A 27,701-nucleotide genomic window follows, 5' to 3' on the forward strand; every position below is an offset into this window, starting at 1 on the left:
TTGTAAGGAAGGGACACTAACGCTAACGTCAGACGCATGCAAGCCAATGTAGCCTATAGACGGGCTCTGGTCCTGTCCAAGATCCAACAAAATGTAACGCGTATATATAGATATAGATAGGGATAGAGAGAGAGAAAGCACTAGTTGCATCACACCTAAAACTGCTCACATTTTGCATTCCGAAGATGGACATGAAGCTTTCACTGTTCTAAGACATCTTTGTCTTTTACATTGTAAACAGGGGAGAGCGCGAACGCAGTCCCCCACTACTACAAATTATGCAGTTGAGATTCCCACATTTGGGGAATTCACAAGGGTCAGCACGGTCAGGGTGCAATGACAGAGCCTCGCCTTGGGCAAACCACCTTCTTGATCATGGTGTCACCCCTGCCAGGTAAGTATGTCTTCTTGGGTTCAAACAAGGATGACTGCTTCCCCAGTCCTTGACTCTGGCAGTAGGTTTAGCAAGTGCCCCATGCATTTTCCTAATCCCCGAGTCAGACCCATGACCAATACTTTTTGCCATGTTAAAACACTGTTTGTGTTTTGTTATATTGTGTAAAGTTGACATACTTCTGTGAGCCCTGCTTTATGGCCGGAAAAAGAATTGTTTTACAGTTTCTTTTCCTGTTAAAAGAAACATACATTGGCTTGTGGGTCCCCATCCCCACCCACCAGTGACATCAGAAGGCTGAGAACTTGTCTTCCAGCTGTGGAGCTTACTAAAGGCAGTACGTGTTCAACTTCCTGCTGAAAAGCAAATCTATGTGGAGCCAGCTCAATCAGTCATGAAACGCTTGGCAGAATCCCATAAGAAGATGTTAGTTGCCTGTCAGTGCAACACAAGACGTCTTGAGTTCAGTCAAAATTGAATGTTCTAAGGGTGTGGTTTCCATGCCCCCTTTGCTTGGCTCAGAGGCCACTTTTCTGGCTGTTGTTTCCTACTTGAGCTCAAACTTGCTTTGGAAAGAGATGTGACTTTTGCGTTGTCCCACATCCCCAATGCAAGGGAGGATTTTGTGGTGGTTTTCCACACACAACGGCTGATGTCTTTTGCACCTGGCCAGCCATCTTTGTAAGGAAGGGACACTAACGCTAACGTCAGACGCATGCAAGCCAATGTAGCCTATAGACGGGCTCTGGTCCTGTCCAAGATCCAACAAAATGTAACGCGTATATATAGATAGGGATAGAGAGAGAGAAAGCACTAGTTGCATCACACCTAAAACTGCTCACATTTTGCATTCCGAAGATGGACATGAAGCTTTCACTGTTCTAAGACATCTTTGTCTTTTACATTGTAAACAGGGGAGAGCGCGAACGCAGTCCCCCACTACCACAAATTATGCAGTTGAGATTCCCACATTTGGGGAATTCACAAGGGTCAGCACGGTCAGGGTGCAATGACAGAGCCTCGCCTTGGGCAAACCACCTTCTTGATCATGGTGTCACCCCTGCCAGGTAAGTATGTCTTCTTGGGTTCAAACAAGGATGACTGCTTCCCCAGTCCTTGACTCTGGCAGTAGGTTTAGCAAGTGCCCCATGCATTTTCCTAATCCCCGAGTCAGAAAAATGACCAATACTTTTTGCCATGTTAAAACACTGCTTGTGTTTTGTTATATTGTGTAAAGTTGACATACTTCTGTGAGCCCTGCTTTATGGCCGGAAAAAGAATTGTTTTACAGTTTCTTTTCCTGTTAAAAGAAACATTCATTGGCTTGTGGGTCCCCATCCCCACCCACCAGTGACATCAGAAGGCTGAGAACTTGTCTTCCAGCTGTGGAGCTTACTAAAGGCAGTACGTGTTCAACTTCCTGCTGAAAAGCAAATCTATGTGGAGCCAGCTCAATCAGTCATGAAACGCTTGGCAGAATCCCATAAGAAGATGTTAGTTGCCTGTCAGTGCAACACAAGACGTCTTGAGTTCAGTCAAAATTGAATGTTCTAAGGGTGTGGTTTCCATGCCCCCTTTGCTTGGCTCAGAGGCCACTTTTCTGGCTGTTGTTTCCTACTTGAGCTCAAACTTGCTTTGGAAAGAGATGTGACTTTTGCGTTGTCCCACATCCCCAATGCAAGGGAGGATTTTGTGGTGGTTTTCCACACCCAACGGCTGATGTCTTTTGCACCTGGCCAGCCATCTTTGTAAGGAAGGGACACTAACGCTAACGTCAGACGCATGCAAGCCAATGTAGCCTATAGACGGGCTCTGGTCCTGTCCAAGATCCAACAAAATTTAACGCGTTTATATAGATAGGGATAGAGAGAGAGAAAGCACTAGTTGCATCACACCTAAAACTGCTCACATTTTGCATTCCGAAGATGGACATGAAGCTTTCACTGTTCTAAGACATCTTTGTCTTTTACATTGTAAACAGGGGAGAGCGCGAACGCAGTCCCCCACTACCACAAATTATGCAGTTGAGATTCCCACATTTGGGGAATTCACAAGGGTCAGCACGGTCAGGGTGCAATGACAGAGCCTCGCCTTGGGCAAACCACCTTCTTGATCATGGTGTCACCCCTGCCAGGTAAGTATGTCTACTTGGGTTCAAACAAGGATGACTGCTTCCCCAGTCCTTGACTCTGGCAGTAGGTTTAGCAAGTGCCCCATGCATTTTCCTAATCCCCGAGTCAGACCCATGACCAATACTTTTTGCCATGTTAAAACACTGCTTGTGTTTTGTTATATTGTGTAAAGTTGACATACTTCTGTGAGCCCTGCTTTAAGGCCGGAAAAAGAATTGTTTTACAGTTTCTTTTCCTGTTAAAAGAAACATACATTGGCTTGTGGGTCCCCATCCCCACCCACCAGTGACATCAGAAGGCTGAGAACTTGTCTTCCAGCTGTGGAGCTTACTAAAGGCAGTACGTGTTCAACTTCCTGCTGAAAAGCAAATCTATGTGGAGCCAGCTCAATCAGTCATGAAACGCTTGGCAGAATCCCATAAGAAGATGTTAGTTGCCTGTCAGTGCAACACAAGACGTCTTGAGTTCAGTCAAAATTGAATGTTCTAAGGGTGTGGTTTCCATGCCCCCTTTGCTTGGCTCAGAGGCCACTTTTCTGGCTGTTGTTTCCTACTTGAGCTCAAACTTGCTGTGGAAAGAGATGTGACTTTTGCGTTGTCCCACATCCCCAATGCAAGGGAGGATTTTGTGGTGGTTTTCCACACCCAACGGCTGATGTCTTTTGCACCTGGCCAGCCATCTTTGTAAGGAAGGGACACTAATGCTAACGTCAGACGCATGCAAGCCAATGTAGCCTATAGACGGGCTCTGGTCCTGTCCAAGATCCAACAAAATGTAACGCGTATATATAGATATAGATAGGGATAGAGAGAGAGAAAGCACTAGTTGCATCACACCTAAAACTGCTCACATTTTGCATTCCGAAGATGGACATGAAGCTTTCACTGTTCTAAGACATCTTTGTCTTTTACATTGTAAACAGGGGAGAGCGCGAACGCAGTCCCCCACTACTACAAATTATGCAGTTGAGATTCCCACATTTGGGGAATTCACAAGGGTCAGCACGGTCAGGGTGCAATGACAGAGCCTCGCCTTGGGCAAACCACCTTCTTGATCATGGTGTCACCCCTGCCAGGTAAGTATGTCTTCTTGGGTTCAAACAAGGAGGACTGCTTCCCCAGTCCTTGACTCTGGCAGTAGGTTTAGCAAGTGCCCCATGCATTTTCCTAATCCCCGAGTCAGACCCATGACCAATACTTTTTGCCATGTTAAAACACTGTTTGTGTTTTGTTATATTGTGTAAAGTTGACATACTTCTGTGAGCCCTGCTTTATGGCCGGAAAAAGAATTGTTTTACAGTTTCTTTTCCTGTTAAAAGAAACATACATTGGCTTGTGGGTCCCCATCCCCACCCACCAGTGACATCAGAAGGCTGAGAACTTGTCTTCCAGCTGTGGAGCTTACTAAAGGCAGTACGTGTTCAACTTCCTGCTGAAAAGCAAATCTATGTGGAGCCAGCTCAATCAGTCATGAAACGCTTGGCAGAATCCCATAAGAAGATGTTAGTTGCCTGTCAGTGCAACACAAGACGTCTTGAGTTCAGTCAAAATTGAATGTTCTAAGGGTGTGGTTTCCATGCCCCCTTTGCTTGGCTCAGAGGCCACTTTTCTGGCTGTTGTTTCCTACTTGAGCTCAAACTTGCTTTGGAAAGAGATGTGACTTTTGCGTTGTCCCACATCCCCAATGCAAGGGAGGATTTTGTGGTGGTTTTCCACACCCAACGGCTGATGTCTTTTGCACCTGGCCAGCCATCTTTGTAAGGAAGGGACACTAACGCTAACGTCAGACGCATGCAAGCCAATGTAGCCTATAGACGGGCTCTGGTCCTGTCCAAGATCCAACAAAATGTAACGCGTATATATAGATAGGGATAGAGAGAGAGAAAGCACTAGTTGCATCACACCTAAAACTGCTCACATTTTGCATTCCGAAGATGGACATGAAGCTTTCACTGTTCTAAGACATCTTTGTCTTTTACATTGTAAACAGGGGAGAGCGCGAACGCAGTCCCCCACTACCACAAATTATGCAGTTGAGATTCCCACATTTGGGGAATTCACAAGGGTCAGCACGGTCAGGGTGCAATGACAGAGCCTCGCCTTGGGCAAACCACCTTCTTGATCATGGTGTCACCCCTGCCAGGTAAGTATGTCTACTTGGGTTCAAACAAGGATGACTGCTTCCCCAGTCCTTGACTCTGGCAGTAGGTTTAGCAAGTGCCCCATGCATTTTCCTAATCCCCGAGTCAGACCCATGACCAATACTTTTTGCCATGTTAAAACACTGCTTGTGTTTTGTTATATTGTGTAAAGTTGACATACTTCTGTGAGCCCTGCTTTAAGGCCGGAAAAAGAATTGTTTTACAGTTTCTTTTCCTGTTAAAAGAAACATACATTGGCTTGTGGGTCCCCATCCCCACCCACCAGTGACATCAGAAGGCTGAGAACTTGTCTTCCAGCTGTGGAGCTTACTAAAGGCAGTACGTGTTCAACTTCCTGCTGAAAAGCAAATCTATGTGGAGCCAGCTCAATCAGTCATGAAACGCTTGGCAGAATCCCATAAGAAGATGTTAGTTGCCTGTCAGTGCAACACAAGACGTCTTGAGTTCAGTCAAAATTGAATGTTCTAAGGGTGTGGTTTCCATGCCCCCTTTGCTTGGCTCAGAGGCCACTTTTCTGGCTGTTGTTTCCTACTTGAGCTCAAACTTGCTTTGGAAAGAGATGTGACTTTTGCGTTGTCCCACATCCCCAATGCAAGGGAGGATTTTGTGGTGGTTTTCCACACCCAACGGCTGATGTCTTTTGCACCTGGCCAGCCATCTTTGTAAGGAAGGGACACTAACGCTAACGTCAGACGCATGCAAGCCAATGTAGCCTATAGACGGGCTCTGGTCCTGTCCAAGATCCAACAAAATGTAACGCGTATATATAGATAGGGATAGAGAGAGAGAAAGCACTAGTTGCATCACACCTAAAACTGCTCACATTTTGCATTCCGAAGATGGACATGAAGCTTTCACTGTTCTAAGACATCTTTGTCTTTTACATTGTAAACAGGGGAGAGCGCGAACGCAGTCCCCCACTACCACAAATTATGCAGTTGAGATTCCCACATTTGGGGAATTCACAAGGGTCAGCACGGTCAGGGTGCAATGACAGAGCCTCGCCTTGGGCAAACCACCTTCTTGATCATGGTGTCACCCCTGCCAGGTAAGTATGTCTACTTGGGTTCAAACAAGGATGACTGCTTCCCCAGTCCTTGACTCTGGCAGTAGGTTTAGCAAGTGCCCCATGCATTTTCCTAATCCCCGAGTCAGACCCATGACCAATACTTTTTGCCATGTTAAAACACTGCTTGTGTTTTGTTATATTGTGTAAAGTTGACATACTTCTGTGAGCCCTGCTTTAAGGCCGGAAAAAGAATTGTTTTACAGTTTCTTTTCCTGTTAAAAGAAACATACATTGGCTTGTGGGTCCCCATCCCCACCCACCAGTGACATCAGAAGGCTGAGAACTTGTCTTCCAGCTGTGGAGCTTACTAAAGGCAGTACGTGTTCAACTTCCTGCTGAAAAGCAAATCTATGTGGAGCCAGCTCAATCAGTCATGAAACGCTTGGCAGAATCCCATAAGAAGATGTTAGTTGCCTGTCAGTGCAACACAAGACGTCTTGAGTTCAGTCAAAATTGAATGTTCTAAGGGTGTGGTTTCCATGCCCCCTTTGCTTGGCTCAGAGGCCACTTTTCTGGCTGTTGTTTCCTACTTGAGCTCAAACTTGCTGTGGAAAGAGATGTGACTTTTGCGTTGTCCCACATCCCCAATGCAAGGGAGGATTTTGTGGTGGTTTTCCACACCCAACGGCTGATGTCTTTTGCACCTGGCCAGCCATCTTTGTAAGGAAGGGACACTAACGCTAACGTCAGACGCATGCAAGCCAATGTAGCCTATAGACGGGCTCTGGTCCTGTCCAAGATCCAACAAAATGTAACGCGTATATATAGATATAGATAGGGATAGAGAGAGAGAAAGCACTAGTTGCATCACACCTAAAACTGCTCACATTTTGCATTCCGAAGATGGACATGAAGCTTTCACTGTTCTAAGACATCTTTGTCTTTTACATTGTAAACAGGGGAGAGCGCGAACGCAGTCCCCCACTACTACAAATTATGCAGTTGAGATTCCCACATTTGGGGAATTCACAAGGGTCAGCACGGTCAGGGTGCAATGACAGAGCCTCGCCTTGGGCAAACCACCTTCTTGATCATGGTGTCACCCCTGCCAGGTAAGTATGTCTTCTTGGGTTCAAACAAGGATGACTGCTTCCCCAGTCCTTGACTCTGGCAGTAGGTTTAGCAAGTGCCCCATGCATTTTCCTAATCCCCGAGTCAGACCCATGACCAATACTTTTTGCCATGTTAAAACACTGTTTGTGTTTTGTTATATTGTGTAAAGTTGACATACTTCTGTGAGCCCTGCTTTATGGCCGGAAAAAGAATTGTTTTACAGTTTCTTTTCCTGTTAAAAGAAACATACATTGGCTTGTGGGTCCCCATCCCCACCCACCAGTGACATCAGAAGGCTGAGAACTTGTCTTCCAGCTGTGGAGCTTACTAAAGGCAGTACGTGTTCAACTTCCTGCTGAAAAGCAAATCTATGTGGAGCCAGCTCAATCAGTCATGAAACGCTTGGCAGAATCCCATAAGAAGATGTTAGTTGCCTGTCAGTGCAACACAAGACGTCTTGAGTTCAGTCAAAATTGAATGTTCTAAGGGTGTGGTTTCCATGCCCCCTTTGCTTGGCTCAGAGGCCACTTTTCTGGCTGTTGTTTCCTACTTGAGCTCAAACTTGCTTTGGAAAGAGATGTGACTTTTGCGTTGTCCCACATCCCCAATGCAAGGGAGGATTTTGTGGTGGTTTTCCACACACAACGGCTGATGTCTTTTGCACCTGGCCAGCCATCTTTGTAAGGAAGGGACACTAACGCTAACGTCAGACGCATGCAAGCCAATGTAGCCTATAGACGGGCTCTGGTCCTGTCCAAGATCCAACAAAATGTAACGCGTATATATAGATATAGATAGGGATAGAGAGAGAGAAAGCACTAGTTGCATCACACCTAAAACTGCTCACATTTTGCATTCTGAAGATGGACATGAAGCTTTCACTGTTCTAACACATCTTTGTCTTTTACATTGTAAACAGGGGAGAGCGCGAACGCAGTCCCCCACTACCACAAATTATGCAGTTGAGATTCCCACATTTGGGGAATTCACAAGGGTCAGCACGGTCAGGGTGCAATGACAGAGCCTCGCCTTGGGCAAACCACCTTCTTGATCATGGTGTCACCCCTGCCAGGTAAGTATGTCTTCTTGGGTTCAAACAAGGATGACTGCTTCCCCAGTCCTTGACTCTGGCAGTAGGTTTAGCAAGTGCCCCATGCATTTTCCTAATCCCCGAGTCAGAAAAATGACCAATACTTTTTGCCATGTTAAAACACTGCTTGTGTTTTGTTATATTGTGTAAAGTTGACATACTTCTGTGAGCCCTGCTTTATGGCCGGAAAAAGAATTGTTTTACAGTTTCTTTTCCTGTTAAAAGAAACATTCATTGGCTTGTGGGTCCCCATCCCCACCCACCAGTGACATCAGAAGGCTGAGAACTTGTCTTCCAGCTGTGGAGCTTACTAAAGGCAGTACGTGTTCAACTTCCTGCTGAAAAGCAAATCTATGTGGAGCCAGCTCAATCAGTCATGAAACGCTTGGCAGAATCCCATAAGAAGATGTTAGTTGCCTGTCAGTGCAACACAAGACGTCTTGAGTTCAGTCAAAATTGAATGTTCTAAGGGTGTGGTTTCCATGCCCCCTTTGCTTGGCTCAGAGGCCACTTTTCTGGCTGTTGTTTCCTACTTGAGCTCAAACTTGCTTTGGAAAGAGATGTGACTTTTGCGTTGTCCCACATCCCCAATGCAAGGGAGGATTTTGTGGTGGTTTTCCACACCCAACGGCTGATGTCTTTTGCACCTGGCCAGCCATCTTTGTAAGGAAGGGACACTAACGCTAACGTCAGACGCATGCAAGCCAATGTAGCCTATAGACGGGCTCTGGTCCTGTCCAAGATCCAACAAAATTTAACGCGTTTATATAGATAGGGATAGAGAGAGAGAAAGCACTAGTTGCATCACACCTAAAACTGCTCACATTTTGCATTCCGAAGATGGACATGAAGCTTTCACTGTTCTAAGACATCTTTGTCTTTTACATTGTAAACAGGGGAGAGCGCGAACGCAGTCCCCCACTACCACAAATTATGCAGTTGAGATTCCCACATTTGGGGAATTCACAAGGGTCAGCACGGTCAGGGTGCAATGACAGAGCCTCGCCTTGGGCAAACCACCTTCTTGATCATGGTGTCACCCCTGCCAGGTAAGTATGTCTACTTGGGTTCAAACAAGGATGACTGCTTCCCCAGTCCTTGACTCTGGCAGTAGGTTTAGCAAGTGCCCCATGCATTTTCCTAATCCCCGAGTCAGACCCATGACCAATACTTTTTGCCATGTTAAAACACTGCTTGTGTTTTGTTATATTGTGTAAAGTTGACATACTTCTGTGAGCCCTGCTTTAAGGCCGGAAAAAGAATTGTTTTACAGTTTCTTTTCCTGTTAAAAGAAACATACATTGGCTTGTGGGTCCCCATCCCCACCCACCAGTGACATCAGAAGGCTGAGAACTTGTCTTCCAGCTGTGGAGCTTACTAAAGGCAGTACGTGTTCAACTTCCTGCTGAAAAGCAAATCTATGTGGAGCCAGCTCAATCAGTCATGAAACGCTTGGCAGAATCCCATAAGAAGATGTTAGTTGCCTGTCAGTGCAACACAAGACGTCTTGAGTTCAGTCAAAATTGAATGTTCTAAGGGTGTGGTTTCCATGCCCCCTTTGCTTGGCTCAGAGGCCACTTTTCTGGCTGTTGTTTCCTACTTGAGCTCAAACTTGCTGTGGAAAGAGATGTGACTTTTGCGTTGTCCCACATCCCCAATGCAAGGGAGGATTTTGTGGTGGTTTTCCACACCCAACGGCTGATGTCTTTTGCACCTGGCCAGCCATCTTTGTAAGGAAGGGACACTAACGCTAACGTCAGACGCATGCAAGCCAATGTAGCCTATAGACGGGCTCTGGTCCTGTCCAAGATCCAACAAAATGTAACGCGTATATATAGATATAGATAGGGATAGAGAGAGAGAAAGCACTAGTTGCATCACACCTAAAACTGCTCACATTTTGCATTCCGAAGATGGACATGAAGCTTTCACTGTTCTAACACATCTTTGTCTTTTACATTGTAAACAGGGGAGAGCGCGAACGCAGTCCCCCACTACCACAAATTATGCAGTTGAGATTCCCACATTTGGGGAATTCACAAGGGTCAGCACGGTCAGGGTGCAATGACAGAGCCTCGCCTTGGGCAAACCACCTTCTTGATCATGGTGTCACCCCTGCCAGGTAAGTATGTCTTCTTGGGTTCAAACAAGGATGACTGCTTCCCCAGTCCTTGACTCTGGCAGTAGGTTTAGCAAGTGCCCCATGCATTTTCCTAATCCCCGAGTCAGACCCATGACCAATACTTTTTGCCATGTTAAAACACTGTTTGTGTTTTGTTATATTGTGTAAAGTTGACATACTTCTGTGAGCCCTGCTTTATGGCCGGAAAAAGAATTGTTTTACAGTTTCTTTTCCTGTTAAAAGAAACATACATTGGCTTGTGGGTCCCCATCCCCACCCACCAGTGACATCAGAAGGCTGAGAACTTGTCTTCCAGCTGTGGAGCTTACTAAAGGCAGTACGTGTTCAACTTCCTGCTGAAAAGCAAATCTATGTGGAGCCAGCTCAATCAGTCATGAAACGCTTGGCAGAATCCCATAAGAAGATGTTAGTTGCCTGTCAGTGCAACACAAGACGTCTTGAGTTCAGTCAAAATTGAATGTTCTAAGGGTGTGGTTTCCATGCCCCCTTTGCTTGGCTCAGAGGCCACTTTTCTGGCTGTTGTTTCCTACTTGAGCTCAAACTTGCTTTGGAAAGAGATGTGACTTTTGCGTTGTCCCACATCCCCAATGCAAGGGAGGATTTTGTGGTGGTTTTCCACACACAACGGCTGATGTCTTTTGCACCTGGCCAGCCATCTTTGTAAGGAAGGGACACTAACGCTAACGTCAGACGCATGCAAGCCAATGTAGCCTATAGACGGGCTCTGGTCCTGTCCAAGATCCAACAAAATGTAACGCGTATATATAGATAGGGATAGAGAGAGAGAAAGCACTAGTTGCATCACACCTAAAACTGCTCACATTTTGCATTCCGAAGATGGACATGAAGCTTTCACTGTTCTAAGACATCTTTGTCTTTTACATTGTAAACAGGGGAGAGCGCGAACGCAGTCCCCCACTACCACAAATTATGCAGTTGAGATTCCCACATTTGGGGAATTCACAAGGGTCAGCACGGTCAGGGTGCAATGACAGAGCCTCGCCTTGGGCAAACCACCTTCTTGATCATGGTGTCACCCCTGCCAGGTAAGTATGTCTTCTTGGGTTCAAACAAGGATGACTGCTTCCCCAGTCCTTGACTCTGGCAGTAGGTTTAGCAAGTGCCCCATGCATTTTCCTAATCCCCGAGTCAGAAAAATGACCAATACTTTTTGCCATGTTAAAACACTGCTTGTGTTTTGTTATATTGTGTAAAGTTGACATACTTCTGTGAGCCCTGCTTTATGGCCGGAAAAAGAATTGTTTTACAGTTTCTTTTCCTGTTAAAAGAAACATTCATTGGCTTGTGGGTCCCCATCCCCACCCACCAGTGACATCAGAAGGCTGAGAACTTGTCTTCCAGCTGTGGAGCTTACTAAAGGCAGTACGTGTTCAACTTCCTGCTGAAAAGCAAATCTATGTGGAGCCAGCTCAATCAGTCATGAAACGCTTGGCAGAATCCCATAAGAAGATGTTAGTTGCCTGTCAGTGCAACACAAGACGTCTTGAGTTCAGTCAAAATTGAATGTTCTAAGGGTGTGGTTTCCATGCCCCCTTTGCTTGGCTCAGAGGCCACTTTTCTGGCTGTTGTTTCCTACTTGAGCTCAAACTTGCTTTGGAAAGAGATGTGACTTTTGCGTTGTCCCACATCCCCAATGCAAGGGAGGATTTTGTGGTGGTTTTCCACACCCAACGGCTGATGTCTTTTGCACCTGGCCAGCCATCTTTGTAAGGAAGGGACACTAACGCTAACGTCAGACGCATGCAAGCCATTCCGAAGATGGACATGAAGCTTTCACTGTTCTAAGACATCTTTGTCTTTTACATTGTAAACAGGGGAGAGCGCGAACACAGTCCCCCACTACCACAAATTATGCAGTTGAGATTCCCACATTTGGGGAATTCACAAGGTTCAGCACGTTCAGGGTGCAATGACAGAGCCTCGTCTTGGGCAAACCACCTTCTTGATCATGGTGTCACCCCTGCCAGGTAAGTATGTCTTCTTGGGTTCAAACAAGGATGACTGCTTCCCCAGTCCTTGACTCTGGCAGTAGGTTTAGCAAGTGCCCCATGCATTTTCCTAATGCCCGAGTCAGACCCATGACCAATACTTTTTGCCACTTTAAAATAATGCTTGTGTTTTGTTATATTGTGTAAAGTTGACATACTTCTGTGAGCCCTGCTTTATGGGGACACTAACGCTAACGTCAGACGCATGCAAGCCAATGTAGCCTATAGACGGGCTCTGGTCCTGTCCAAGATCCAACAAAATGTAACGCGTATATATAGATATAGATAGGGATAGAGAGAGAGAAAGCACTAGTTGCATCACACCTAAAACTGCTCACATTTTGCATTCTGAAGATGGACATGAAGCTTTCACTGTTCTAACACATCTTTGTCTTTTACATTGTAAACGAGGAGAGCGCGAACGCAGTCCCCCACTACCACAATTTATGCAGTTGAGATTCCCACATTTGGGGAATTCACAAGGGTCAGCACGGTCAGGGTGCAATGACAGAGCCTCGCCTTTGGCAAACCACCTTCTTGATCATGGTGTCACCCCTGCCAGGTAAGTATGTCTTCTTGGGTTCAAACAAGGATGACTGCTTCCCCAGTCCTTGACTCTGGCAGTAGGTTTAGCAAGTGCCCCATGCATTTTCCTAATCCCCGAGTCAGACCCATGACCAATACTTTTTGCCATGTTAAAACACTGCTTGTGTTTTGTTATATTGTGTAAAGTTGACATACTTTTGTGAGCCCTGCTTTATGGCCGGAAAAAGAATTGTTTTACAGTTTCTTTTCCTGTTAAAAGAAACATTCATTGGCTTGTGGGTCCCCACCCCCACCCACCAGTGACATCAGAAGGCTGAGAACTTGTCTTCCAGCTGTGGAGCTTACTAAAGGCAGTACGTGTTCAACTTCCTGCTGAAAAGCAAACCTATGTGGAACCAGCTCAATCAGTCATGAAACGCTTGGCAGAATCCCATAAGAAGATGTTAGTTGCCTGTCAGTGCAACACAAGACGTCTTGAGTTCAGTCAAAATTGAATGTTCTAAGGGTGTGGTTTCCATGCCCCCTTTGCTTGGCTCAGAGGCCACTTTTCTGGCTGCTGTTTCCTACTTGAGCTCAATCTTGCTGTGGACTGAGATGTGACTTTTGCGTTGTCCCACATCCCCAATGCAAGGGAGGATTTTGTGGTGGTTTTCCACACCCAACGGCTGATGTCTTTTGCACCTGGCCAACCATCTTTGTAAGGAAGGGACACTAACGCTAACGTCAGACGCATGCAAGCCAATGTAGCCTATAGACGGGCTCTGGTCCTGTCCAAGATCCAACAAAATGTAACGCGTATATATAGATATAGATAGGGATAGAGAGAGAGAAAGCACTAGTTGCATCACACCTAAAATTGCTCACATTTTGCATTCCGAAGATGGACATGAAGCTTTCACTGTTCTAAGACATCTTTGTCTTTTACATTGTAAACAGGGGAGAGCGCGAACGCAGTCCCCCACTACCACAAATTATGCAGTTGAGATTCCCACATTTGGGGAATTCACAAGGGTCAGCACGGTCAGGGTGCAATGACAGAGCCTCGCCTTGGGCAAACCACCTCCTTGATCATGGTGTCACCCCTGCCAGGTAAGTATGTCTTCTTGGGTTCAAACAAGGATGACTGCTTCCCCAGTCCTTGACTCTGGCAGTAGGTTTAGCAAGTGCCCCATGCATTTTCCTAATCCCCGAGTCAGACCCATGACCAATACTTTTTGCCATGTTAAAACACTGCTTGTGTTTTGTTATATTGTGTAAAGTTGACATACTTCTGTGAGCCCTGCTTTATGGCCGGAAAAAGAATTGTTTTACAGTTTCTTTTCCTGTTAAAAGAAACATTCATTGGCTTGTGGGTCCCCATCCCCACCCACCAGTGACATCAGAAGGCTGAGAACTTGTCTTCCAGCTGTGGAGCTTACTAAAGGCAGTACGTGTTCAACTTCCTGCTGAAAAACAAACCTATGTGGAACCAGCTCAATCAGTCATGAAACGCTTGGCAGAATCCCATAAGAAGATGTTAGTTGCCTGTCAGTGCAACACAAGACGTCTTGAGTTCAGTCAAAATTGAATGTTCTAAGGGTGTGGTTTCCATGCCCCCTTTGCTTGGCTCAGAGGCCACTTTTCTGGCTGTTGTTTCCTACTTGAGCTCAAACTTGCTGTGGAAAGAGATGTGACTTTTGCGTTGTCCCACATCCCCAATGCAAGGGAGGATTTTGTGGTGGTTTTCCACACCCAACGGCTGATGTCTTTTGCACCTGGCCAGCCATCTTTGTAAGGAAGGGACACTAACGCTACCGTCAGACGCATGCAAGCCAATGTAGCCTATAGACGGGCTCTGGTCCTGTCCAAGATCCAACAAAATGTAACGCGTATATATAGATATAGATAGGGATAGAGAGAGAGAAAGCACTAGTTGCATCACACCTAAAACTGCTCACATTTTGCATTCCGAAGATGGACATGAAGCTTTCACTGTTCTAACACATCTTTGTCTTTTACATTGTAAACGAGGAGAGCGCGAACGCAGTCCCCCACTACCACAATTTAAGCAGTTGAGATTCCCACATTTGGGGAATTCACAAGGGTCAGCACGGTCAGGGTGCAATGACAGAGCCTCGCCTTTGGCAAACCACCTCCTTGATCATGGTGTCACCCCTGCCAGGTAAGTATGTCTTCTTGGGTTCAAACAAGGATGACTGCTTCCCCAGTCCTTGACTCTGGCAGTAGGTTTAGCAAGTGCCCCATGCATTTTCCTAATCCCCGAGTCAGACCCATGACCAATACTTTTTGCCATGTTTAAACACTGCTTGTGTTTTGTTATATTTTGTAAAGTTGACATACTTCTGTGAGCCCTGCTTTATGGCCGGAAAAAGAATTGTTTTACAGTTTCTTTTCCTGTTAAAAGAAACATTCATTGGCTTGTGGGTCCCCATCCCCACCCACCAGTGACATCAGAAGGCTGAGAACTTGTCTTCCAGCTGTGGAGCTTACTAAAGGCAGTACGTGTTCAACTTCCTGCTGAAAAGCAAATCTATGTGGAGCCAGCTCAATCAGTCATGAAACGCTTGGCAGAATCCCATAAGAAGATGTTAGTTGCCTGTCAGTGCAACACAAGACGTCTTGAGTTCAGTCAAAATTGAATGTTCTAAGGGTGTGGTTTCCATGCCCCCTTTGCTTGGCTCAGGGGCCACTTTTCTGGCTGTTGTTTCCTACTTGAGCTCAAACTTGCTGTGGAAAGAGATGTGACTTTTGCGTTGTCCCACATCCCCAATGCAAGGGAGGATTTTGTGGTGGTTTTCCACACCCAACGGCTGATGTCTTTTGCACCTGGCCAGCCATCTTTGTAAGGAAGGGACACTAACGCTAACGTCAGACGCATGCAAGCCAATGTAGCCTATAGACGGGCTCTGGTCCTGTCCAAGATCCAACAAAATGTAACGCGTATATATAGATAGGGATAGAGAGAGAGAAAGCACTAGTTGCATCACACCTAAAACTGCTCACATTTTTCATTCCGAAGATGGACATGAAGCTTTCACTGTTCTAACACATCTTTGTCTTTTACATTGTAAACAGGGGAGAGCGCGAACACAGTCCCCCACTACCACAAATTATGCAGTTGAGATTCCCACATTTGGGGAATTCACAAGGGTCAGCACGGTCAGGGTGCAATGACAGAGCCTCGCCTTGGGCAAACCACCTTCTTGATCATGGTGTCACCCCTGCCAGGTAAGTATGTCTTCTTGGGTTCAAACAAGGATGACTGCTTCCCCAGTCCTTGACTCTGGCAGTAGGTTTAGCAAGTGCCCCATGCATTTTCCTAATCCCAGAGTCAGACCCATGACCAATACTTTTTGCCATGTTAAAACACTGCTTGTGTTTTGTTATATTGTGTAAAGTTGACATACTTCTGTGAGCCCTGCTTTATGGCCGGAAAAAGAATTGTTTTACAGTTTCTTTTCCTGTTAAAAGAAACATTCATTGGCTTGTGGGTCCCCATCCCCACCCACCAGTGACATCAGAAGGCTGAGAACTTGTCTTCCAGCTGTGGAGCTTACTAAAGGCAGTACGTGTTCAACTTCCTGCTGAAAAGCAAATCTATGTGGAGCCAGCTCAATCAGTCATGAAACGCTTGGCAGAATCCCATAAGAAGATGTTAGTTGCCTGTCAGTGCAACACAAGACGTCTTGAGTTCAGTCAAAATTGAATGTTCTAAGGGTGTGGTTTCCATGCCCCCTTTGCTTGGCTCAGAGGCCACTTTTCTGGCTGTTGTTTCCTACTTGAGCTCAAACTTGCTGTGGAAAGAGATGTGACTTTTGCGTTGTCCCACATCCCCAATGCAAGGGAGGATTTTGTGGTGGTTTTCCACACCCAACGGCTGATGTCTTTTGCACCTGGCCAGCCATCTTTGTAAGGAAGGCACATTAACGCTAACGTCAGACGCATGCAAGCCAATGTAGCCTATAGACGGGCTCTGGTCCTGTCCAAGATCCAACAAAATGTAACGCGTATATATAGATAGGGATAGAGAGAGAGAAAGCACTAGTTGCATCACACCTAAAACTGCTCACATTTTGCATTCCGAAGATGGACATGAAGCTTTCACTGTTCTAAGACATCTTTGTCTTTTACATTGTAAACAGGGGAGAGCGCGAACGCAGTCCCCCACTACCACAAATTATGCAGTTGAGATTCCCACATTTGGGGAATTCACAAGGGTCAGCACGGTCAGGGTGCAATGACAGAGCCTCGCCTTGGGCAAACCACCTTCTTGATCATGGTGTCACCCCTGCCAGGTAAGTATGTCTTCTTGGGTTCAAACAAGGATGACTGCTTCCCCAGTCCTTGACTCTGGCAGTAGGTTTAGCAAGTGCCCCATGCATTTTCCTAATGCCCGAGTCAGACCCATGACCAATACTTTTTGCCACTTTAAAATAATGCTTGTGTTTTGTTATATTGTGTAAAGTTGACATACTTCTGTGAGCCCTGCTTTATGGGGACACTAACGCTAACGTCAGACGCATGCAAGCCAATGTAGCCTATAGACGGGCTCTGGTCCTGTCCAAGATCCAACAAAATGTAACGCGTATATATAGATATAGATAGGGATAGAGAGAGAGAAAGCACTAGTTGCATCACACCTAAAACTGCTCACATTTTGCATTCTGAAGATGGACATGAAGCTTTCACTGTTCTAACACATCTTTGTCTTTTACATTGTAAACAGGGGAGAGCGCGAACGCAGTCCCCCACTACCACAAATTATGCAGTTGAGATTCCCACATTTGGGGAATTCACAAGGGTCAGCACGGTCAGGGTGCAATGACAGAGCCTCGCCTTGGGCAAACCACCTTCTTGATCATGGTGTCACCCCTGCCAGGTAAGTATGTCTTCTTGGGTTCAAACAAGGATGACTGCTTCCCCAGTCCTTGACTCTGGCAGTAGGTTTAGCAAGTGCCCCATGCATTATCCTAATCCCCGAGTCAGACCCATGACCAATACTTTTTGCCATGTTAAAACACTGCTTGTGTTTTGTTATATTGTGTAAAGTTGACATACTTCTGTGAGCCCTGCTTTATGGCCGGAAAAAGAATTGTTTTACAGTTTCTTTTCCTGTTAAAAGAAACATTCATTGGCTTGTGGGTCCCCACCCCCACCCATCAGTGACATCAGAAGGCTGAGAACTTGTCTACCAGCTGTGGAGCTTACTAAAGGCAGTACGTGTTCAACTTCCTGCTGAAAAGCAAACCTATGTGGAACCAGCTCAATCAGTCATGAAACGCTTGGCAGAATCCCATAGAAGATGTTAGTTGCCTGTCAGTGCAACACAAGACGTCTTGAGTTCAGTCAAAATTGAATGTTCTAAGGGTGTGGTTTCCATGCCCCCTTTGCTTGGCTCAGAGGCCACTTTTCTGGCTGTTGTTTCCTACTTGAGCTCAAACTTGCTTTGGAAAGAGATGTGACTTTTGCGTTGTACCACATCCCCAATGCAAGGGAGGATTTTGTGGTGGTTTTCCACACCCAACGGCTGATGTCTTTTGCACCTGGCCAGCCATCTTTGTAAGGAAGGGACACTAACGCTAACGTCAGACGCATGCAAGCCAATGTAGCCTATAGACGGGCTCTGGTCCTGTCCAAGATCCAACAAAATGTAACGCGTATATATAGATAGGGATAGAGAGAGAGAAAGCACTAGTTGCATCACACCTAAAACTGCTCACATTTTGCATTCCGAAGATGGACATGAAGCTTTCACTGTTCTAAGACATCTTTGTCTTTTACATTGTAAACAGGGGAGAGCGCGAACGCAGTCCCCCACTACCACAAATTATGCAGTTGAGATTCCCACATTTGGGGAATTCACAAGGGTCAGCACGGTCAGGGTGCAATGACAGAGCCTCGCCTTGGGCAAACCACCTTCTTGATCATGGTGTCACCCCTGCCAGGTAAGTATGTCTTCTTGGGTTCAAACAAGGATGACTGCTTCCCCAGTCCTTGACTCTGGCAGTAGGTTTAGCAAGTGCCCCATGCATTTTCCTAATCCCCGAGTCAGACCCATGACCAATACTTTTTGCCATGTTAAAACACTGCTTGTGTTTTGTTATATTGTGTAAAGTTGACATACTTCTGTGAGCCCTGCTTTATGGCCGGAAAAAGAATTGTTTTACAGTTTCTTTTCCTGTTAAAAGAAACATTCATTGGCTTGTGGGTCCCCATCCCCACCCACCAGTGACATCAGAAGGCTGAGAACTTGTCTTCCAGCTGTGGAGCTTACTAAAGGCAGTACGTGTTCAACTTCCTGCTGAAAAGCAAATCTATGTGGAGCCAGCTCAATCAGTCATGAAACGCTTGGCAGAATCCCATAAGAAGATGTTAGTTGCCTGTCAGTGCAACACAAGACGTCTTGAGTTCAGTCAAAATTGAATGTTCTAAGGGTGTGGTTTCCATGCCCCCTTTGCTTGGCTCAGAGGCCACTTTTCTGGCTGTTGTTTCCTACTTGAGCTCAAACTTGCTTTGGAAAGAGATGTGACTTTTGCGTTGTCCCACATCCCCAATGCAAGGGAGGATTTTGTGGTGGTTTTCCACACCCAACGGCTGATGTCTTTTGCACCTGGCCAGCCATCTTTGTAAGGAAGGGACACTAACGCTAACGTCAGACGCATGCAAGCCATTCCGAAGATGGACATGAAGCTTTCACTGTTCTAAGACATCTTTGTCTTTTACATTGTAAACAGGGGAGAGCGCGAACACAGTCCCCCACTACCACAAATTATGCAGTTGAGATTCCCACATTTGGGGAATTCACAAGGTTCAGCACGTTCAGGGTGCAATGACAGAGCCTCGTCTTGGGCAAACCACCTTCTTGATCATGGTGTCACCCCTGCCAGGTAAGTATGTCTTCTTGGGTTCAAACAAGGATGACTGCTTCCCCAGTCCTTGACTCTGGCAGTAGGTTTAGCAAGTGCCCCATGCATTTTCCTAATGCCCGAGTCAGACCCATGACCAATACTTTTTGCCACTTTAAAATAATGCTTGTGTTTTGTTATATTGTGTAAAGTTGACATACTTCTGTGAGCCCTGCTTTATGGGGACACTAACGCTAACGTCAGACGCATGCAAGCCAATGTAGCCTATAGACGGGCTCTGGTCCTGTCCAAGATCCAACAAAATGTAACGCGTATATATAGATATAGATAGGGATATACAGAGAGAAAGCACTAGTTGCATCACACCTAAAACTGCTCACATTTTGCATTCCGAAGATGGACATGAAGCTTTCACTGTTCTAACACATCTTTGTCTTTTACATTGTAAACGAGGAGAGCGCGAACGCAGTCCCCCACTACCACAATTTATGCAGTTGAGATTCCCACATTTGGGGAATTCACAAGGGTCAGCACGGTCAGGGTGCAATGACAGAGCCTCGCCTTTGGCAAACCACCTTCTTGATCATGGTGTCACCCCTGCCAGGTAAGTATGTCTTCTTGGGTTCAAACAAGGATGACTGCTTCCCCAGTCCTTGACTCTGGCAGTAGGTTTAGCAAGTGCCCCATGCATTTTCCTAATCCCCGAGTCAGACCCATGACCAATACTTTTTGCCATGTTAAAACACTGCTTGTGTTTTGTTATATTGTGTAAAGTTGACATACTTTTGTGAGCCCTGCTTTATGGCCGGAAAAAGAATTGTTTTACAGTTTCTTTTCCTGTTAAAAGAAACATTCATTGGCTTGTGGGTCCCCACCCCCACCCACCAGTGACATCAGAAGGCTGAGAACTTGTCTTCCAGCTGTGGAGCTTACTAAAGGCAGTACGTGTTCAACTTCCTGCTGAAAAGCAAACCTATGTGGAACCAGCTCAATCAGTCATGAAACGCTTGGCAGAATCCCATAAGAAGATGTTAGTTGCCTGTCAGTGCAACACAAGACGTCTTGAGTTCAGTCAAAATTGAATGTTCTAAGGGTGTGGTTTCCATGCCCCCTTTGCTTGGCTCAGAGGCCACTTTTCTGGCTGCTGTTTCCTACTTGAGCTCAATCTTGCTGTGGACTGAGATGTGACTTTTGCGTTGTCCCACATCCCCAATGCAAGGGAGGATTTTGTGGTGGTTTTCCACACCCAACGGCTGATGTCTTTTGCACCTGGCCAACCATCTTTGTAAGGAAGGGACACTAACGCTAACGTCAGACGCATGCAAGCCAATGTAGCCTATAGACGGGCTCTGGTCCTGTCCAAGATCCAACAAAATGTAACGCGTATATATAGATATAGATAGGGATAGAGAGAGAGAAAGCACTAGTTGCATCACACCTAAAATTGCTCACATTTTGCATTCCGAAGATGGACATGAAGCTTTCACTGTTCTAAGACATCTTTGTCTTTTACATTGTAAACAGGGGAGAGCGCGAACGCAGTCCCCCACTACCACAAATTATGCAGTTGAGATTCCCACATTTGGGGAATTCACAAGGGTCAGCACGGTCAGGGTGCAATGACAGAGCCTCGCCTTGGGCAAACCACCTCCTTGATCATGGTGTCACCCCTGCCAGGTAAGTATGTCTTCTTGGGTTCAAACAAGGATGACTGCTTCCCCAGTCCTTGACTCTGGCAGTAGGTTTAGCAAGTGCCCCATGCATTTTCCTAATCCCCGAGTCAGACCCATGACCAATACTTTTTGCCATGTTAAAACACTGCTTGTGTTTTGTTATATTGTGTAAAGTTGACATACTTCTGTGAGCCCTGCTTTATGGCCGGAAAAAGAATTGTTTTACAGTTTCTTTTCCTGTTAAAAGAAACATTCATTGGCTTGTGGGTCCCCATCCCCACCCACCAGTGACATCAGAAGGCTGAGAACTTGTCTTCCAGCTGTGGAGCTTACTAAAGGCAGTACGTGTTCAACTTCCTGCTGAAAAACAAACCTATGTGGAACCAGCTCAATCAGTCATGAAACGCTTGGCAGAATCCCATAAGAAGATGTTAGTTGCCTGTCAGTGCAACACAAGACGTCTTGAGTTCAGTCAAAATTGAATGTTCTAAGGGTGTGGTTTCCATGCCCCCTTTGCTTGGCTCATAGGCCACTTTTCTGGCTGTTGTTTCCTACTTGAGCTCAAACTTGCTGTGGAAAGAGATGTGACTTTTGCGTTGTCCCACATCCCCAATGCAAGGGAGGATTTTGTGGTGGTTTTCCACACCCAACGGCTGATGTCTTTTGCACCTGGCCAGCCATCTTTGTAAGGAAGGGACACTAACGCTACCGTCAGACGCATGCAAGCCAATGTAGCCTATAGACGGGCTCTGGTCCTGTCCAAGATCCAACAAAATGTAACGCGTATATATAGATATAGATAGGGATAGAGAGAGAGAAAGCACTAGTTGCATCACACCTAAAACTGCTCACATTTTGCATTCCGAAGATGGACATGAAGCTTTCACTGTTCTAACACATCTTTGTCTTTTACATTGTAAACGAGGAGAGCGCGAACGCAGTCCCCCACTACCACAATTTAAGCAGTTGAGATTCCCACATTTGGGGAATTCACAAGGGTCAGCACGGTCAGGGTGCAATGACAGAGCCTCGCCTTTGGCAAACCACCTCCTTGATCATGGTGTCACCCCTGCCAGGTAAGTATGTCTTCTTGGGTTCAAACAAGGATGACTGCTTCCCCAGTCCTTGACTCTGGCAGTAGGTTTAGCAAGTGCCCCATGCATTTTCCTAATCCCCGAGTCAGACCCATGACCAATACTTTTTGCCATGTTAAAACACTGCTTGTGTTTTGTTATATTTTGTAAAGTTGACATACTTCTGTAAGCCCTGCTTTATGGCCGGAAAAAGAATTGTTTTACAGTTTCTTTTCCTGTTAAAAGAAACATTCATTGGCTTGTGGGTCCCCATCCCCACCCACCAGTGACATCAGAAGGCTGAGAACTTGTCTTCCAGCTGTGGAGCTTACTAAAGGCAGTACGTGTTCAACTTCCTGCTGAAAAGCAAATCTATGTGGAGCCAGCTCAATCAGTCATGAAACGCTTGGCAGAATCCCATAAGAAGATGTTAGTTGCCTGTCAGTGCAACACAAGACGTCTTGAGTTCAGTCAAAATTGAATGTTCTAAGGGTGTGGTTTCCATGCCCCCTTTGCTTGGCTCAGGGGCCACTTTTCTGGCTGTTGTTTCCTACTTGAGCTCAAACTTGCTGTGGAAAGAGATGTGACTTTTGCGTTGTCCCACATCCCCAATGCAAGGGAGGATTTTGTGGTGGTTTTCCACACCCAACGGCTGATGTCTTTTGCACCTGGCCAGCCATCTTTGTAAGGAAGGGACACTAACGCTAACGTCAGACGCATGCAAGCCAATGTAGCCTATAGACGGGCTCTGGTCCTGTCCAAGATCCAACAAAATGTAACGCGTATATATAGATATAGATAGGGATAGAGAGAGAGAAAGCACTAGTTGCATCACACCTAAAACTGCTCACATTTTTCATTCCGAAGATGGACATGAAGCTTTCACTGTTCCAACACATCTTTGTCTTTTACATTGTAAACAGGGGAGAGCGCGAACACAGTCCCCCACTACCACAAATTATGCAGTTGAGATTCCCACATTTGGGGAATTCACAAGGGTCAGCACGGTCAGGGTGCAATGACAGAGCCTCGCCTTGGGCAAACCACCTTCTTGATCATGGTGTCACCCCTGCCAGGTAAGTATGTCTTCTTGGGTTCAAACAAGGATGACTGCTTCCCCAGTCCTTGACTCTGGCAGTAGGTTTAGCAAGTGCCCCATGCATTTTCCTAATCCCAGAGTCAGACCCATGACCAATACTTTTTGCCATGTTAAAACACTGCTTGTGTTTTGTTATATTGTGTAAAGTTGACATACTTCTGTGAGCCCTGCTTTATGGCCGGAAAAGGAATTGTTTTACAGTTTCTTTTCCTGTTAAAAGAAACATTCATTGGCTTGTGGGTCCCCATCCCCACCCACCAGTGACATCAGAAGGCTGAGAACTTGTCTTCCAGCTGTGGAGCTTACTAAAGGCAGTACGTGTTCAACTTCCTGCTGAAAAGCAAATCTATGTGGAGCCAGCTCAATCAGTCATGAAACGCTTGGCAGAATCCCATAAGAAGATGTTAGTTGCCTGTCAGTGCAACACAAGACGTCTTGAGTTCAGTCAAAATTGAATGTTCTAAGGGTGTGGTTTCCATGCCCCCTTTGCTTGGCTCAGAGGCCACTTTTCTGGCTGTTGTTTCCTACTTGAGCTCAAACTTGCTGTGGAAAGAGATGTGACTTTTGCGTTGTCCCACATCCCCAATGCAAGGGAGGATTTTGTGGTGGTTTTCCACACCCAACGGCTGATGTCTTTTGCACCTGGCCAGCCATCTTTGTAAGGAAGGCACATTAACGCTAACGTCAGACGCATGCAAGCCAATGTAGCCTATAGACGGGCTCTGGTCCTGTCCAAGATCCAACAAAATGTAACGCGTATATATAGATAGGGATAGAGAGAGAGAAAGCACTAGTTGCATCACACCTAAAACTGCTCACATTTTGCATTCCGAAGATGGACATGAAGCTTTCACTGTTCTAAGACATCTTTGTCTTTTACATTGTAAACAGGGGAGAGCGCGAACGCAGTCCCCCACTACCACAAATTATGCAGTTGAGATTCCCACATTTGGGGAATTCACAAGGGTCAGCACGGTCAGGGTGCAATGACAGAGCCTCGCCTTGGGCAAACCACCTTCTTGATCATGGTGTCACCCCTGCCAGGTAAGTATGTCTTCTTGGGTTCAAACAAGGATGACTGCTTCCCCAGTCCTTGACTCTGGCAGTAGGTTTAGCAAGTGCCCCATGCATTTTCCTAATGCCCGAGTCAGACCCATGACCAATACTTTTTGCCACTTTAAAATAATGCTTGTGTTTTGTTATATTGTGTAAAGTTGACATACTTCTGTTAGCCCTGCTTTATGGGGACACTAACGCTAACGTCAGACGCATGCAAGCCAATGTAGCCTATAGACGGGCTCTGGTCCTGTCCAAGATCCAACAAAATGTAACGCGTATATATAGATATAGATAGGGATAGAGAGAGAGAAAGCACTAGTTGCATCACACCTAAAACTGCTCACATTTTGCATTCTGAAGATGGACATGAAGCTTTCACTGTTCTAACACATCTTTGTCTTTTACATTGTAAACAGGGGAGAGCGCGAACGCAGTCCCCCACTACCACAAATTATGCAGTTGAGATTCCCACATTTGGGGAATTCACAAGGGTCAGCACGGTCAGGGTGCAATGACAGAGCCTCGCCTTGGGCAAACCACCTTCTTGATCATGGTGTCACCCCTGCCAGGTAAGTATGTCTTCTTGGGTTCAAACAAGGATGACTGCTTCCCCAGTCCTTGACTCTGGCAGTAGGTTTAGCAAGTGCCCCATGCATTATCCTAATCCCCGAGTCAGACCCATGACCAATACTTTTTGCCATGTTAAAACACTGCTTGTGTTTTGTTATATTGTGTAAAGTTGACATACTTCTGTGAGCCCTGCTTTATGGCCGGAAAAAGAATTGTTTTACAGTTTCTTTTCCTGTTAAAAGAAACATTCATTGGCTTGTGGGTCCCCACCCCCACCCATCAGTGACATCAGAAGGCTGAGAACTTGTCTACCAGCTGTGGAGCTTACTAAAGGCAGTACGTGTTCAACTTCCTGCTGAAAAGCAAACCTATGTGGAACCAGCTCAATCAGTCATGAAACGCTTGGCAGAATCCCATAGAAGATGTTAGTTGCCTGTCAGTGCAACACAAGACGTCTTGAGTTCAGTCAAAATTGAATGTTCTAAGGGTGTGGTTTCCATGCCCCCTTTGCTTGGCTCAGAGGCCACTTTTCTGGCTGTTGTTTCCTACTTGAGCTCAAACTTGCTTTGGAAAGAGATGTGACTTTTGCGTTGTACCACATCCCCAATGCAAGGGAGGATTTTGTGGTGGTTTTCCACACCCAACGGCTGATGTCTTTTGCACCTGGCCAGCCATCTTTGTAAGGAAGGGACACTAACGCTAACGTCAGACGCATGCAAGCCAATGTAGCCTATAGACGGGCTCTGGTCCTGTCCAAGATCCAACAAAATGTAACGCGTATATATAGATAGGGATAGAGAGAGAGAAAGCACTAGTTGCATCACACCTAAAACTGCTCACATTTTGCATTCCGAAGATGGACATGAAGCTTTCACTGTTCTAAGACATCTTTGTCTTTTACATTGTAAACAGGGGAGAGCGCGAACGCAGTCCCCCACTACCACAAATTATGCAGTTGAGATTCCCACATTTGGGGAATTCACAAGGGTCAGCACGGTCAGGGTGCAATGACAGAGCCTCGCCTTGGGCAAACCACCTTCTTGATCATGGTGTCACCCCTGCCAGGTAAGTATGTCTTCTTGGGTTCAAACAAGGATGACTGCTTCCCCAGTCCTTGACTCTGGCAGTAGGTTTAGCAAGTGCCCCATGCATTTTCCTAATTCCCGAGTCAGATCCATGACCAATACTTTTTGCCATGTTAAAACACTGCTTGTGTTTTGTTATATTGTGTAAAGTTGACATACTTCTGTGAGCCCTGCTTTATGGCCGGAAAAAGAATTGTTTTACAGTTTCTTTTCCTGTTAAAAGAAACATTCATTGGCTTGTGGGTCCCCATCCCCACCCACCAGTGACATCAGAAGGCTGAGAACTTGTCTTCCAGCTGTGGAGCTTACTAAAGGCAGTACGTGTTCAACTTCCTGCTGAAAAGCAAATCTATGTGGAGCCAGCTCAATCAGTCATGAAACGCTTGGCAGAATCCCATAAGAAGATGTTAGTTGCCTGTCAGTGCAACACAAGACGTCTTGAGTTCAGTCAAAATTGAATGTTCTAAGGGTGTGGTTTCCATGCCCCCTTTGCTTGGCTCAGAGGCCACTTTTCTGGCTGTTGTTTCCTACTTGAGCTCAAACTTGCTGTGGACTGAGATGTGACTTTTGCGTTGTCCCACATCCCCAATGCAAGGGAGGATTTTGTGGTGGTTTTCCACACCCAACGGCTGATGTCTTTTGCACCTGGCCAGCCATCTTTGTAAGGAAGGGACACTAACGCTAACGTCAGACGCATGCAAGCCAATGTAGCCTATAGACGGGCTCTGGGGGGTATTCCAGAAAGCAGGTTATGCTAGCTCTCACGGTAAGTTTGAGGCTAAGGAAGTTGATAACCTCAGTTTTCGGTTCCAGAAATGGAGGTATGTTTCAGGGTAGGTCAAGTTGCCATGGCAATTCATGCTCTGAACTTAACCTGGTCGGGAGCAGGTTTAGTTGAAGGTTAGTTTGTTTACAGAGAGGTGAAGCAGCATGGCGTGTCCATTTAAAGATGATTTAGTGGATGAAGAAGCTCAGATAATACTTTTTCCACCGTGAGAGGGTGATAAGACCACATATGGATGCTGGAAAATTTTTTTTTTTTACTTTGATCTAACTTAATTATTTGTTTCAGTTAAAATAAATCATTTTTTTGTAAGTCGGTTTAAAAATTACATGTAGTTTTCAGACAGTTATTTTACTTTCATTCAAAGTATTTCAATTAAGAAGGTGTAACTTTGGTCCTGCTGTTAGAGCGGCACCGCAAAGGATTGTGGGATATCATTCCCTTTCCCTGTCTGGACGGATTTGGGTTTAAGTGTGGGTTTTTGACCAAATGTGTTTAGTTGTTTAGCTGTTTTACTGTGTTTTACCGTGTTTTGTCGAGTTATTTTGCCGTACTGAGCTTACGTCTCTGCACCATGAGTGAGAGTGAAGGAGAAGATGATGAGTTTATATAGCATCCCTACGGTTTAGTCTTGTGATGACAATCATGGTAAATTCATTAACAAATTTTTGCACACCGTGCAAAAATTCCCCCCGTCTTTTTTATTGTTATAAAAATGAGTATATCTGCCGGCTCAAACTTAGGCATTGTGGAGTTCAAGAAATATAAATAATTAAGATGGAAAAAATATTAATTGAATTGGAGTAATATGACATTTAGATAAATACATACATTTGAGTTGTATAAACAATTATTGAGTTTTATAGACGTAAGAAACTAGATTGAATAAATTTAA

General features: G+C 45.6%; 27 non-coding genes across 27 annotated transcripts; all 27 read right to left on the bottom strand.

Moving 5' to 3' along the window:
• Window positions 1-238: 238 nt before the first annotated feature.
• On the bottom strand, window positions 239-402 carry LOC144990622 (U1 spliceosomal RNA). Its single transcript, XR_013654581.1, has one exon. It is a non-coding gene; the product is annotated as a U1 spliceosomal RNA (small nuclear RNA).
• A 903-nt stretch (window positions 403-1,305) lies between these two features.
• Window positions 1,306-1,469, bottom strand: LOC144990572 (U1 spliceosomal RNA). The gene has a single exon (XR_013654526.1). It is a non-coding gene; the product is annotated as a U1 spliceosomal RNA (small nuclear RNA).
• Window positions 1,470-2,372: 903 nt separating this feature from the next.
• LOC144990573 (U1 spliceosomal RNA) lies at window positions 2,373-2,536 on the bottom strand. Its single transcript, XR_013654527.1, has one exon. It is a non-coding gene; the product is annotated as a U1 spliceosomal RNA (small nuclear RNA).
• Window positions 2,537-3,445: 909 nt separating this feature from the next.
• On the bottom strand, window positions 3,446-3,609 carry LOC144990623 (U1 spliceosomal RNA). Its single transcript, XR_013654582.1, has one exon. It is a non-coding gene; the product is annotated as a U1 spliceosomal RNA (small nuclear RNA).
• Window positions 3,610-4,512: 903 nt separating this feature from the next.
• On the bottom strand, window positions 4,513-4,676 carry LOC144990574 (U1 spliceosomal RNA). Its single transcript, XR_013654528.1, has one exon. It is a non-coding gene; the product is annotated as a U1 spliceosomal RNA (small nuclear RNA).
• Window positions 4,677-5,579: 903 nt separating this feature from the next.
• On the bottom strand, window positions 5,580-5,743 carry LOC144990575 (U1 spliceosomal RNA). Its single transcript, XR_013654530.1, has one exon. It is a non-coding gene; the product is annotated as a U1 spliceosomal RNA (small nuclear RNA).
• A 909-nt stretch (window positions 5,744-6,652) lies between these two features.
• Window positions 6,653-6,816, bottom strand: LOC144990625 (U1 spliceosomal RNA). Its single transcript, XR_013654584.1, has one exon. It is a non-coding gene; the product is annotated as a U1 spliceosomal RNA (small nuclear RNA).
• Window positions 6,817-7,725: 909 nt separating this feature from the next.
• On the bottom strand, window positions 7,726-7,889 carry LOC144990576 (U1 spliceosomal RNA). The gene has a single exon (XR_013654531.1). It is a non-coding gene; the product is annotated as a U1 spliceosomal RNA (small nuclear RNA).
• Window positions 7,890-8,792: 903 nt separating this feature from the next.
• On the bottom strand, window positions 8,793-8,956 carry LOC144990577 (U1 spliceosomal RNA). The gene has a single exon (XR_013654532.1). It is a non-coding gene; the product is annotated as a U1 spliceosomal RNA (small nuclear RNA).
• A 909-nt stretch (window positions 8,957-9,865) lies between these two features.
• LOC144990578 (U1 spliceosomal RNA) lies at window positions 9,866-10,029 on the bottom strand. The gene has a single exon (XR_013654533.1). It is a non-coding gene; the product is annotated as a U1 spliceosomal RNA (small nuclear RNA).
• A 903-nt stretch (window positions 10,030-10,932) lies between these two features.
• LOC144990579 (U1 spliceosomal RNA) lies at window positions 10,933-11,096 on the bottom strand. The gene has a single exon (XR_013654534.1). It is a non-coding gene; the product is annotated as a U1 spliceosomal RNA (small nuclear RNA).
• A 778-nt stretch (window positions 11,097-11,874) lies between these two features.
• Window positions 11,875-12,038, bottom strand: LOC144990684 (U1 spliceosomal RNA). The gene has a single exon (XR_013654643.1). It is a non-coding gene; the product is annotated as a U1 spliceosomal RNA (small nuclear RNA).
• A 419-nt stretch (window positions 12,039-12,457) lies between these two features.
• LOC144990698 (U1 spliceosomal RNA) lies at window positions 12,458-12,621 on the bottom strand. Its single transcript, XR_013654657.1, has one exon. It is a non-coding gene; the product is annotated as a U1 spliceosomal RNA (small nuclear RNA).
• Window positions 12,622-13,530: 909 nt separating this feature from the next.
• On the bottom strand, window positions 13,531-13,694 carry LOC144990631 (U1 spliceosomal RNA). The gene has a single exon (XR_013654590.1). It is a non-coding gene; the product is annotated as a U1 spliceosomal RNA (small nuclear RNA).
• A 908-nt stretch (window positions 13,695-14,602) lies between these two features.
• On the bottom strand, window positions 14,603-14,766 carry LOC144990713 (U1 spliceosomal RNA). Its single transcript, XR_013654672.1, has one exon. It is a non-coding gene; the product is annotated as a U1 spliceosomal RNA (small nuclear RNA).
• A 903-nt stretch (window positions 14,767-15,669) lies between these two features.
• On the bottom strand, window positions 15,670-15,833 carry LOC144990618 (U1 spliceosomal RNA). The gene has a single exon (XR_013654576.1). It is a non-coding gene; the product is annotated as a U1 spliceosomal RNA (small nuclear RNA).
• Window positions 15,834-16,736: 903 nt separating this feature from the next.
• On the bottom strand, window positions 16,737-16,900 carry LOC144990581 (U1 spliceosomal RNA). The gene has a single exon (XR_013654537.1). It is a non-coding gene; the product is annotated as a U1 spliceosomal RNA (small nuclear RNA).
• A 420-nt stretch (window positions 16,901-17,320) lies between these two features.
• On the bottom strand, window positions 17,321-17,484 carry LOC144990582 (U1 spliceosomal RNA). Its single transcript, XR_013654538.1, has one exon. It is a non-coding gene; the product is annotated as a U1 spliceosomal RNA (small nuclear RNA).
• A 902-nt stretch (window positions 17,485-18,386) lies between these two features.
• Window positions 18,387-18,550, bottom strand: LOC144990583 (U1 spliceosomal RNA). Its single transcript, XR_013654539.1, has one exon. It is a non-coding gene; the product is annotated as a U1 spliceosomal RNA (small nuclear RNA).
• Window positions 18,551-19,328: 778 nt separating this feature from the next.
• On the bottom strand, window positions 19,329-19,492 carry LOC144990685 (U1 spliceosomal RNA). Its single transcript, XR_013654644.1, has one exon. It is a non-coding gene; the product is annotated as a U1 spliceosomal RNA (small nuclear RNA).
• A 419-nt stretch (window positions 19,493-19,911) lies between these two features.
• On the bottom strand, window positions 19,912-20,075 carry LOC144990699 (U1 spliceosomal RNA). Its single transcript, XR_013654658.1, has one exon. It is a non-coding gene; the product is annotated as a U1 spliceosomal RNA (small nuclear RNA).
• Window positions 20,076-20,984: 909 nt separating this feature from the next.
• LOC144990632 (U1 spliceosomal RNA) lies at window positions 20,985-21,148 on the bottom strand. The gene has a single exon (XR_013654591.1). It is a non-coding gene; the product is annotated as a U1 spliceosomal RNA (small nuclear RNA).
• Window positions 21,149-22,056: 908 nt separating this feature from the next.
• Window positions 22,057-22,220, bottom strand: LOC144990714 (U1 spliceosomal RNA). The gene has a single exon (XR_013654673.1). It is a non-coding gene; the product is annotated as a U1 spliceosomal RNA (small nuclear RNA).
• Window positions 22,221-23,129: 909 nt separating this feature from the next.
• Window positions 23,130-23,293, bottom strand: LOC144990619 (U1 spliceosomal RNA). Its single transcript, XR_013654577.1, has one exon. It is a non-coding gene; the product is annotated as a U1 spliceosomal RNA (small nuclear RNA).
• A 903-nt stretch (window positions 23,294-24,196) lies between these two features.
• On the bottom strand, window positions 24,197-24,360 carry LOC144990584 (U1 spliceosomal RNA). Its single transcript, XR_013654540.1, has one exon. It is a non-coding gene; the product is annotated as a U1 spliceosomal RNA (small nuclear RNA).
• A 420-nt stretch (window positions 24,361-24,780) lies between these two features.
• On the bottom strand, window positions 24,781-24,944 carry LOC144990585 (U1 spliceosomal RNA). Its single transcript, XR_013654542.1, has one exon. It is a non-coding gene; the product is annotated as a U1 spliceosomal RNA (small nuclear RNA).
• A 902-nt stretch (window positions 24,945-25,846) lies between these two features.
• Window positions 25,847-26,010, bottom strand: LOC111946563 (U1 spliceosomal RNA). The gene has a single exon (XR_002872297.1). It is a non-coding gene; the product is annotated as a U1 spliceosomal RNA (small nuclear RNA).
• Between the last annotated feature and the right edge of the window lie 1,691 nt (window positions 26,011-27,701).

This window comes from Oryzias latipes, chromosome 2 (genome assembly GCF_053564925.1).
Source record: "Oryzias latipes strain Hd-rR chromosome 2, Olatipes_Hd-rR_3.1".
Taxonomy (NCBI): domain Eukaryota; kingdom Metazoa; phylum Chordata; class Actinopteri; order Beloniformes; family Adrianichthyidae; genus Oryzias; species Oryzias latipes.